We start from the raw sequence: 10298 nt of genomic DNA, 5'->3' as shown, positions 1-10298 counted from the left end.
GGTGGCGTCCCCATCCCTGGGACCATTCCGGGCCAGGCTGGCCGGGGCTGTGAGCAACCTGATGTGGTTCAAGGTGTCCCTGCTCCTGCAGGGGGGTTGGGCTGGGTGGCCTCTGGGGGTCCCTTCCCACCCAAAACATTCTATGGTTCTGTGATTCTATGAATAGCATATCTGAAGGGAGCAACAGCACTAGCAACTAGCAAACTGCAGTAGCACAAACGTTCCCGGAGCAAAACAGTCGGCCTATCTCAAGCATTAGAGCTGTTAATGTTCCTCTGCAAAGACATCAAAGCTGTTAATTTAAAAGTAACTTCACGTTCTGAGAGGTCTTGTTTTCAAGCGTTCATTATATTTCATGAAGTTGGGTAAAATTAGTCTTCCTCGGATTCTGCGCATGATATTTTACAAGAGGAAACGATAAAATTAAGGTAATCCCTTAAGAGTTTACAGGTTCAAATCTTCGCCGAACGCATTCAGTGACACGTCGTGGAAGTGCAGCAGACCATAGAAAAGCCCAGACCATTAGAGACATCAGTGCAAATTTTATCTCTCTCTGCTGAAAGACATAACCCTGGCTGTAAAAATGTCAGAACCTCAACAGCAAAAAGGAGATTTGAAATGCCTGAAGGAACCAGCGTGGTCGCACGAGTTGCGCTTTTGGCTTGCTGGAATTTATTTTGAATTACCTATCGTACAACTAAATTTGGTCCGATTCTGAGAGTTAGGGGGAGGTTCACCACCGTTCTGCACCTTGCACAGCCAACATCTCTGGCAAAATATTACTGACCGTGCGTAGGCTGCTCTCGCATCAGATCGGGAAACTTCCATGCTCGCTTTGCCCGAGCAAAAAACTTCTGCATGAGATGAAAGGCAGTGGCTAATCTGACCCCAACAGCTGTATGAAGCTGTCCTACTATGAGCGAACACTGATTTCCATACAGAATAAATCTATTTACTGCTATACCATGCTTTTTATTTATAGTTGCCAGGCTTTAAATTCACTCAGTACTGCCTTAGGTGACTATCGCATTTTCAGCCGTAGTTCACACGCAGCAGATATTATTTAATGATTTAAGACAGCAGGAGAGCCTAATGTGCAACCCACTTTACTTTGTTTTCTTGAATTAAAATGAACGGTTGAGAAGAGATAGCATTTTCTTAAAGGCTCTCCTGGATTTAGAAAGCAAGACATGGATGCATACCCAAAATATTCCTTAGATTGCATTAAGAAAAAAGTGCAAACCCCATGGACTTTACAAAAGGTAGATTTTGGAGAAGTGAGGTTAAGAAAGTTGGTGTGAATTAAAGAGAGTCCAGAAAATGAAGCGTTTTAAAGGCAGGGTGGTACTAGCTATGTTTGTTCCAATAAAACATCTGCAGGATGTGGCACAAACGAGAACAGGAGCTCGTGTGCAGTAGCAACGGATGAGGAAAACAGTATCAAGGATAAAATGACAGCGTTAAAAGGTAGAAAGTATCTAGAATACAGGAGGATTATGTAAATTATAACAAGAGCCTGAGGCAATCAAAAATACTTGAGAAAGCCAAATTGAAAAATGAGCATCAAATAGCGCAAAGCATCTCAACTAATACCAAAACATATTTTAAGCGTAATTATACACCAAGCAACTGTCAGGAGAAAAAGGTGATGGAGTGTAAAGGAACGGGAAGGCTATACAGCAATTATTCCTGTACCTATCTTTAAAACTGAAGAGGGCAGACGTTTGTCTAAGACTCATCACGCAGAAATGATGGTGAGGAATTAAAAGAAAAGGTGATAATACCCAGGCTGTCAATTAACTGGATTGTTGTTCTTAAAACCGATAAGAGACTAGAGCCGAACAATGCTCATCTCAAAGTACTACGTGAAGTAAGCACAGAAATTGAAGAAGGTGTAATGAAAATTTATATTTAGTACCATCATTTCAAGAGACTGGCATGGGGCCAAGCAGACACACAGCAAGAAATTACCAGTCAGTTCATTTCCCATTAGTTGTCGAGCAAGTCTTAGACAACCATTAAAAGGATCACACTGGGGCTGGGGAGGAGGGGAACATGAAAATTCAGAGCATAATCAAGGACAGCTAATATTGTTTCAGGTCATGCCTCAGTAACTCAGATTTCGTTGAGCCTATTACTTGCCTAGCCTGGCAAAGGGGTGCAGTAAATGTCAGAGATGTTAGTTATTTAGATTGTCAGAAAACATTTGACAAAGCTCCACATCTAGGAGGGATTTATCAGTGTTATAAACTAACAGACAATAAGCTTTAATGTGTCAGCAAGTTCTAAAATTTGGTTATTAAACACGCAATGGCACTGCAGAGTTCAAGGTGTTAGAAACCAATACAAGAGCAGGCAAAGAAAAATCAACCCTCGACCAGGAGCGACTCAAAGAAAGGTTGCAGCTCGGATATGCTTCACAGGGGTGAAAAGCTCTTCTGCCAAGTCACCCTCCGGGGCAATTTAGATAGATACAGGGTAACGAGAGCTGCCTCATCTTGACAAGTGGATCCAATTAGTTACAACCAGCCTGCAGAGGTAAGAAGAGGACACCGGGGATCACAGCGGTCCTGGAGGGAAGGAATTTGGGTTGAGTTTTCCACCGTTCCTGCACTACCAGCAGTAACCCAGCCCTGCCCTTTCTGCCTGCATGGTGACACATCTGGACATCCTCCCAACACCGACCACCGGCCCACACGCTCCTGCCCCGTGGGGTGGTGTGGGCAGGCGCCCTTCTTGATGATGGGGTAACAGGTTTTGCCTGTTCTGCAGGACATCTAATTTTTAGACCGTACCAAATGAGGACTCTCTGCACCTTTGTGTGCAGCTAACACCTGACAGCTTCCTATTCCTTTTGTTGCAGTCATCCAAGAAAAGGACTTCATCCAGTTACCAAGCAGAAAACCTCTTTTCCTCTTCACAAAAGGCTTTTATGCATGACTATCTGCACGATCACAACGATCAAGTATATTTAAATCCCTTTCTTGAGTTTATCAAAGCTCCAGGAAGGCAAATACTGCAAGAGGACTCCAAGGCAGCTCCTGCCTTGTGCAGAAGCTGCTCCTGGGGCTGCACGAGGGGAAAAGCACACGGCGGTGGCCTTTTTGCTGTGCCCTCGCTTGTCTCATCAGAGGCAACGTAGAAGGCGGCACCTTTTATTCCTTATTCCCACACACGGTCTCTGTGGCTGCAATTGTGAAGTTGTGGGGTGAGGGACCAGGCGTGGGTCACGCTGCGATGCAGAAAGGGATGTCAACAGAACAGGGGGAAAAAAAATTTAAAAAGAGGGGGGGGAAAAAAGCCCCAAAGTCATGCAGTCCCTGCCTGCACCCTCCACCACCTCCGCACGGCGAGCGGCAGGCAGGGGTTTGCCCGGCCTTGCGGAACTCTCTCGCCCTCCCTGCCCTCTCGCTCAAATGCTGCACAAGGCTGCTCTGCCCCTCCGGGCTGCCAGGCGTTTCACAGGGAGCCAGAGTAGGGCTGTGGGGGGAAGAGGGAGGAAACCCACCCCCAAACCCCGGCCCTCAGCACCGCCTCTGCCCGTCTGTTAAATCCCCCCAGGGGTGGGGACTCGACCCCTTCCCTGGGCAGCCCCTTCCAGAGCCTGACAGCCCCAAGGGGAAGAAATTTTCCCTGATGTCCAACCTAAACCTGCCCTGGAGCAACTTGAGGCTGTTTCCCCTCTTCCCATTGCCCATTACCTGGGAGCACAGACCAAACCCCCCCCGGCTCCCAGCTCCTGTCAGGAGGAAAATGCGCTGTGTCGGAGCCAGCCAGTGGGAAGAGGAAGATGGGGAGGAAGGAGACATGCTGTGCTGGAGACAGCTGGGAGAGCCCATGCCTTCAGGGGGTGGGGATCAAAGAAGATGCGAGCTGGCAAAGAGAACCTCCCTTAGAAAAGATTAACAAAGAATGGGAGAGGAGGGGAAAAATAAAAAAAAAAGCCTTGGCTTCAACAGGACTACACATCTGCTTAAAACACGTGTTGGATCCTTGATTCATGCTAGATGAATTGCAGCGTTCCTTCCACTTTGTGCAGGAAGGTGAGAGATTATTTCAGGTAGTCATTCAGTCTTTGGTCTCTTCCACTCAGCGATTTCTGATGTTCATCATGGGCAAGGACTGAACTCCATTGCTGCATAAAATGGCACAGGGCTTCCATAAGTATAGATTATAACTAGTACCTAGGAGTTGATATTTCCATATACATGTAAACATGCCTTGTATGTGATCCCGCTTATGGATAATGACTGGATGTGACCACCAGTCACACGGGACCAGTGGAAAAATTGCTCTGTGTGGCAAGACAGCATTGAAGAGAATGGACAGCTATCACCGAAACAGCCCCTAGGACTGCTGTGTTATTATTGAGAAACCCTCCTTGTGGAAAGAATTGCAAAATATATACCAAAGAACGGCAGAACAAGAAGTTAAATTTGAAGGAAGTTTCAAACACTTCCCTGTTGACAAAGCTGGGAGATGAAAATAAGACACAACAGTGTTAACGAAACTAGGGTGGGCAGATCTTCAGCTGGGGTCAGTTGATGTAATTCCTTTGGTTTCCACTAAGTAAAGCAGTTTACAGAAGCCAAGCCCCTTGCTTCACATCTTTAAGATGCAGCCTGATTTGATGAGAGGTATTCCTAAACTTGGCTCAGCTGCTAAGAAACAGTGACGTGTAATTTGTAATGAATCAGGCCTGCATTCTATGTTAAGGTCTCCTGATTCTTTTTTTTTATTATTATTTTATTTTTCCTAAAAGGGCAAGTGAATAACTCAAATCCCATGATAGGTTTATTGCAGAAAGAAATGGTAGTATTTGCATCATAATTTTTTTTTTCTTGGAATCTGGTAAAGTACTATAGAAGACTATTTAAGTCATTTCTTTGGCTGAATTAAATAGAGAGGAAGAGTATGTTGATTTATACACAGGCAGGTTTTTTTCCACTTCATTTTATTCAGAATAAAACCAAGTGAAAAGGGGAATTAATAAACAGTGCTAAAACAAAACAGCCCCCTCCCACAACACTTTACAAATTCCAAGATTTGCTTTTCCGGGATATACTCTTATCACCAAAGTGCTGTGTAATGGATTGCAGTAATAAAATTATTTCATTGGAATGATCTGGTTTACATAAGAATTCTTAAGCTTTTCTTTGCCTTTTCAAAGAATATATGAAAGCAAATTAGGAATTAGCTGCTAGGTTTAAAATAGTTGAGTGTGTTAAGAAAAATGCAGATGTGTAATCCTGCAAATGTATGATAATTTAACATAAATAATTCTTGAATTAATTAAAGGATTTACAGGTTTGTGTTATGTTCTTTCTGCTGGCTTTTCTTTTCAAAAGCATGACTCAGAACGATCATCCTACATATTTCTGGCACACATAGCCATATGGGTGGTTTCAGTGCACGCAGTTATTTATAGGCAAGATTTCAAATGTTTGGGGACCTTCTCAAGTCCCAAGATCTGACACATTTTATCTTACGTAGCCCTCACAGCTCTACAGCCTGGCCACCGTCCTTATAGCCAAGTGTTGGACAAGTCAGAAAAATCCATTAATTTGCACAGGTCTTTAATTGGCCTGAGATGATCTCAAGAGATGAGGGGCATGTCTCTTCTCACTTTGAGCAGAACATATAGATTCTGAAGTACTGATAGTCCTTGCCAAATGGTGTGTGTGTCAGAGGGGAAGGGAGAAGATGGATATTTTTTAATGTTCATAAGATCTGGATGTAATTTTTGACTGTAGAACAAAAGCACTGCCTCTCATTCAGCAAGATGACAAAAGGTTATTTGGCACCTGGCATAAAATACACTTCTTGCAAGAACCTGGCATGAAAACCAAAGCGATAATGAGTAAAATGCCAACGTCTGTGCTATAAAATCATCAATGCTGAATGTTAAACAATCATAAACAGAATACTAAACCTTCTAAGAACATTATTCCTCTTCTGTGAACACCCAAAATTTAGGCAAACCTAAGCTGGCAGCTTCTCTGATATTAAGAAAATAAACAAACCTATTGTCGCAAGATCTTCACCATTACCTTTAATGTCCTAGGACATCAGGTAAACTGTAGGAAACATATACTGCCACTTGTTAATGAATCACAGTGGGATAAAATGACATCAGTCCAGTTAATGGATACTGTTCCTTGCCAAATCTATGGCTTCAAATTTAATTATAGTTGAGCTTCATCAATCATACAGCAAAAGAACACTGTGATGAAGACTTGAACTCCAAGCTCAGCCCTTAATCAACAGGCGTTTGCCTCATACTCATCTAATACACTTGCCCATAGAAACCATTTGGTAGAGAAAAGAGAACTGTGGTCCTTGAAGCTTTATGATTAACAGCTGCATTAGAAGAATTCAGTTCTTGCCCTATAGATAGCTCCTCGCCACAAATAGAGATATAAAACACAATGTTTAGGCTCAGACCCAAGAGTTCTCTGATTTTACAATTGCTTTACTATATTGCTGCTAAACCACGTCTCCTTGGGACAGTCACTTTTGCTTACGTTTCCCCATCCACAGAAAAATTGACTGGTATGGTCCTGTATCTTCCATGGGGTTGCAACAGTTAACCTTCGTAACATGTTTGGCAGATTAAGGGCTCCTGAGATGAATGGAAAAAGTTCTATCCACCAGACTGGATTAGCACTTCAAAAAGAAAATCTAACTGCGAAACATTCTTATTTCTTTGTAAAATTCACTGGGAGCAAAACTGGTCCCTGCCCACCCCCCACTCTATGTACCTCGCATGACAGGAAAGGAAATAGATTAAAAAAAAATAAAGTTTAATTATAGTTGCATGTTATAACCGAAATACACAGGATACCTCCCAACATTCTAGCGAGTCCAGTATCATATCATGGGAAGGACAGGTGATCCTTAGACAGAGGCTATGGAATTAATGACTACCCTCTTTCCTAAAAACCTCGTCTCTGATTCGGCAGTGGTCCTAACAGCCGTGGCCCTCAAACCTCACTGAGCACTGATCGGGCAAATACTTAAGGTGGGAAAGGCTCTCGGTGCGACCCGTGTCTCCCTCCTCCCCATTCAACACTCACCAAGGTTCCTATTCCTTCTGCTCTCATCATCTGCAGACAGAGGAGAGGAACAATATGCAAGTTTTCTTGACTAAATATATATATCCGCAGAAATCTACATGTTGCCTACACGCAGGTAAACCAAGAGCACGATCCTATCATCAGTGCTTAACCAACATTCCTACTGACCACAGGTGACTTGCTCAAGCAAGCACGGGATTCACTGCAGGAATACTCCGATGTGCAGCCACTTTCAGTAAACTGTTTATCTTCTAAGCAGTAGGTCTTTTGATATTACTCCACTTCTTGTGCATAATTATAAGCATATTATCTTGATTTTTCATAATTACATGCTAAACTGAGAAGTGTCCACTCACCCACACTTAAACAGTGGGGAAAAATTAGTGAGAAGTTTTTGTTTTCAAAAGGTATTTGTGTTAAAACAGCATACAGCAACAACAAAACATGCTCATTGCTAGGTTTTTCTGCATTTTGGAAGACACACTCATCAACTGGGAGATAAAAAAGTTTAAACAACCAGTGCTCGTGGATGTCACTTCTGTAAAACTTCATACCAAAGCAACTGTATTGTAGCTACAAGACTAATTACCCAACACAAATACTGTGAATTCGGAAATGTTAATTAATCCTCACTATTTTTCCGGAAAAAATAAGAGATATTAGTTCCTTTACAGTAAGAGAAACTAAGATTTAGAAGCTATGCTGGGACTGCCTTATGGCGCACGGGTCTAAGCGAGGGTCAAAGCGCGCTGTATTCTCAGACCAACTCTTCTAACATCCAACCTGCTGGCAAACGGATGGCCACGAACCGTCTGTCTCCAAATCTCACACCGTACTACGCAAGAAGACAAGAGATCAAGACTGTTCACGTGGTCTTTGCTGCCTGACCCCACTTTGCAGGAGCATTACCAAAATCTCCAGCCTTCCCATCTGCCAAGCCACAGGGGTTGCCCAGAGCCCAACCCTCGCATGTGCTTGCGTCCAAATAATCTGAACGAAAGGCAAATTTGGGTTGAGTACAGCCATAGCCAGGGACAAATTACCAGGTACCCAAAATCACAGGTTAAAAAAAAAAGCCAGAATCACAGTCAGAAATTACAGCCTTAGGACCCCGAGCGACCCCACTGCATCATACTGTGCTTAATGCAACAGTGATGATGGTTAGCGAGCAAGGACTGACCAAACCTCAGATAATTTTCTTTTATGCAGCCTTATTATGTTTAGAGCAGACAGAGCACACTGAAATTTATTCATAAAAATATTGTTTTAATCACTAACCCATGACTGTCTCTGGAATACCGATACATTCAAGAGAGGGGAAAGAAAACCAACAAGCATAATGTGAGCTACAGAAGATCAAAAGAAACCAAGAGTGCAATTAATTTCATCCATTTTTAGAAGTAATTGTCTTTGCACCTTATCCAAAATTTAATGAGCATTACTTCTCTAGCATGTAAAAAAGCTTTGTTCTTTTGACTTAATTGATTTGTAAACGCGGTAGGAGAAGTGTATCTGAAGTTCAGTAACCCTGATAGTTGAAAGAAATGGAGCATTCAGTGGGTGTAATACATGAGATGACTGCAAACCCTGGAAATGTAACTACAAAATTGATTTCCTGTTCACTGAAACTCGGATGCAGTCTATGTGTGGTTTGCAGTTTCAGTTATGTTCCTTAAATATTCAAACTCTTTTCAGAATTATTATTTAAAACCTCTTTCCTCCCTTCTTGCGACGCAGCTCTTCGTTCTCCAGGACTTAACAGCATATAGCGGGTTCCAGCGACAGAAAAACAATGAGGATTGAACGGCTGGCAAAAAGATTTCCCACAGAAAGGGAGATTAGTATCTTTTGGATGACTGGAAACCAAAACTAGCCAGAATTTTATGCATTGCATCACAGAGGACTAGTTTGAATGTCGTCAAAGGATTATGGGTTCAATGCATCAGAAACACCGAGCCAAGGCAGTAGAAGGAAGAAAGGAAAGGCTGCTGTCTAAGACGAAGAAGAAAATGATTTTCAGTTACTGTCTTAAGCCTGGGAGAAGCCAGGTTTACATTTCTGGTTTTTGCCCCCTTAAGGAAAGATTTAGCTCGGTATTGTTCAGTATGTAAATTCTAGTTACAGTCTAATGAGATTCCTACAAAATATCCTATTAATGCTGAAGGCTCTGTTCTAAGATTGTACTTACATACGCTGCTTATCTTTTTCTCATCAGGGTTCTTTTATGCTCCTGGATGAGTTTCTCAGCTGGATCATTGTAAAGCACACAAATTATGGGATTGCCCACCTGTACTTCTAGGAGATTAACTCGCACGTTCTACCACCACCCACCTAGACGCCGTGGCCAGACGAAAACACCTTTGTAAGCCAACGTACAAGTCCACTTAAGAGAAATCGGTGACCCAAATATAAAATGCAGACATGGTATCATGTATAATATTGGTATAAATATCACCTCCTTGCCTCTCTGCTAAATTCCACAACATCAAAGCCGGTCGCTCTCTTGGGATAGTTTACAGGGAGGCCAGGGAATATCTTAACTACCTCATCTCTGCAGAGCTTTCAGCCAGGGAGGTGTTGTGATACGAGACTTCAAAATGAGCCTGATGTCCCTGGAGAGAAGTTAGAATTACAACATGCAATGCTTCATTACCATGTGTATCACTATAATGAGAAGGTAGTTATATTACTGAACTTGCATTATACAGAATTATATATGCACCGAGTAGATGCGGTTACAGTGCTACTGTACGTGGCTTGGAGGATTGGACCTGGACGCATGCAGAATTTAGGTATTTATTTTCTTTCCCGATTCACTTTTACCAATATTTGTACCTTAAGCAGAAGTAGAAATCAATTTTGAGTCATGGCTACTTAATCTAGACTACAAGAGTTTCTGTTTTTAAAATTATCACATTTAAATTTCTATGTAATACTATGATTAGAAATGTTGAAATATAATGTTAAAATATAAATGTCTGATAATCTATTAAAATCCTCTAAATGTTCATTTACAAATATACCGAGCCAGCAGTGCCTCACAAATCTTAATGAGCTGAAGAATATCTTCTCATTTGGATTAATTCCTTGAATGTTGGAAAAATGGCTACGAGCTGAAAAGCCAGCAGGCTTCCTCTTTCAGTCTATGACAAGAAAGTAGAAGGAAAAATATGTGATCCCTTAATTCTAAAATTTGGAAAAAGTGAATCCAGAATATCCAGT

This window comes from Egretta garzetta, unplaced genomic scaffold (genome assembly GCF_000687185.1).
Source record: "Egretta garzetta isolate BGI_Z169 unplaced genomic scaffold, ASM68718v1 scaffold429, whole genome shotgun sequence".
Classification (NCBI taxonomy): Eukaryota; Metazoa; Chordata; class Aves; order Pelecaniformes; family Ardeidae; genus Egretta; species Egretta garzetta.
Note: the sequence above shows the minus strand (reverse complement) of the source record.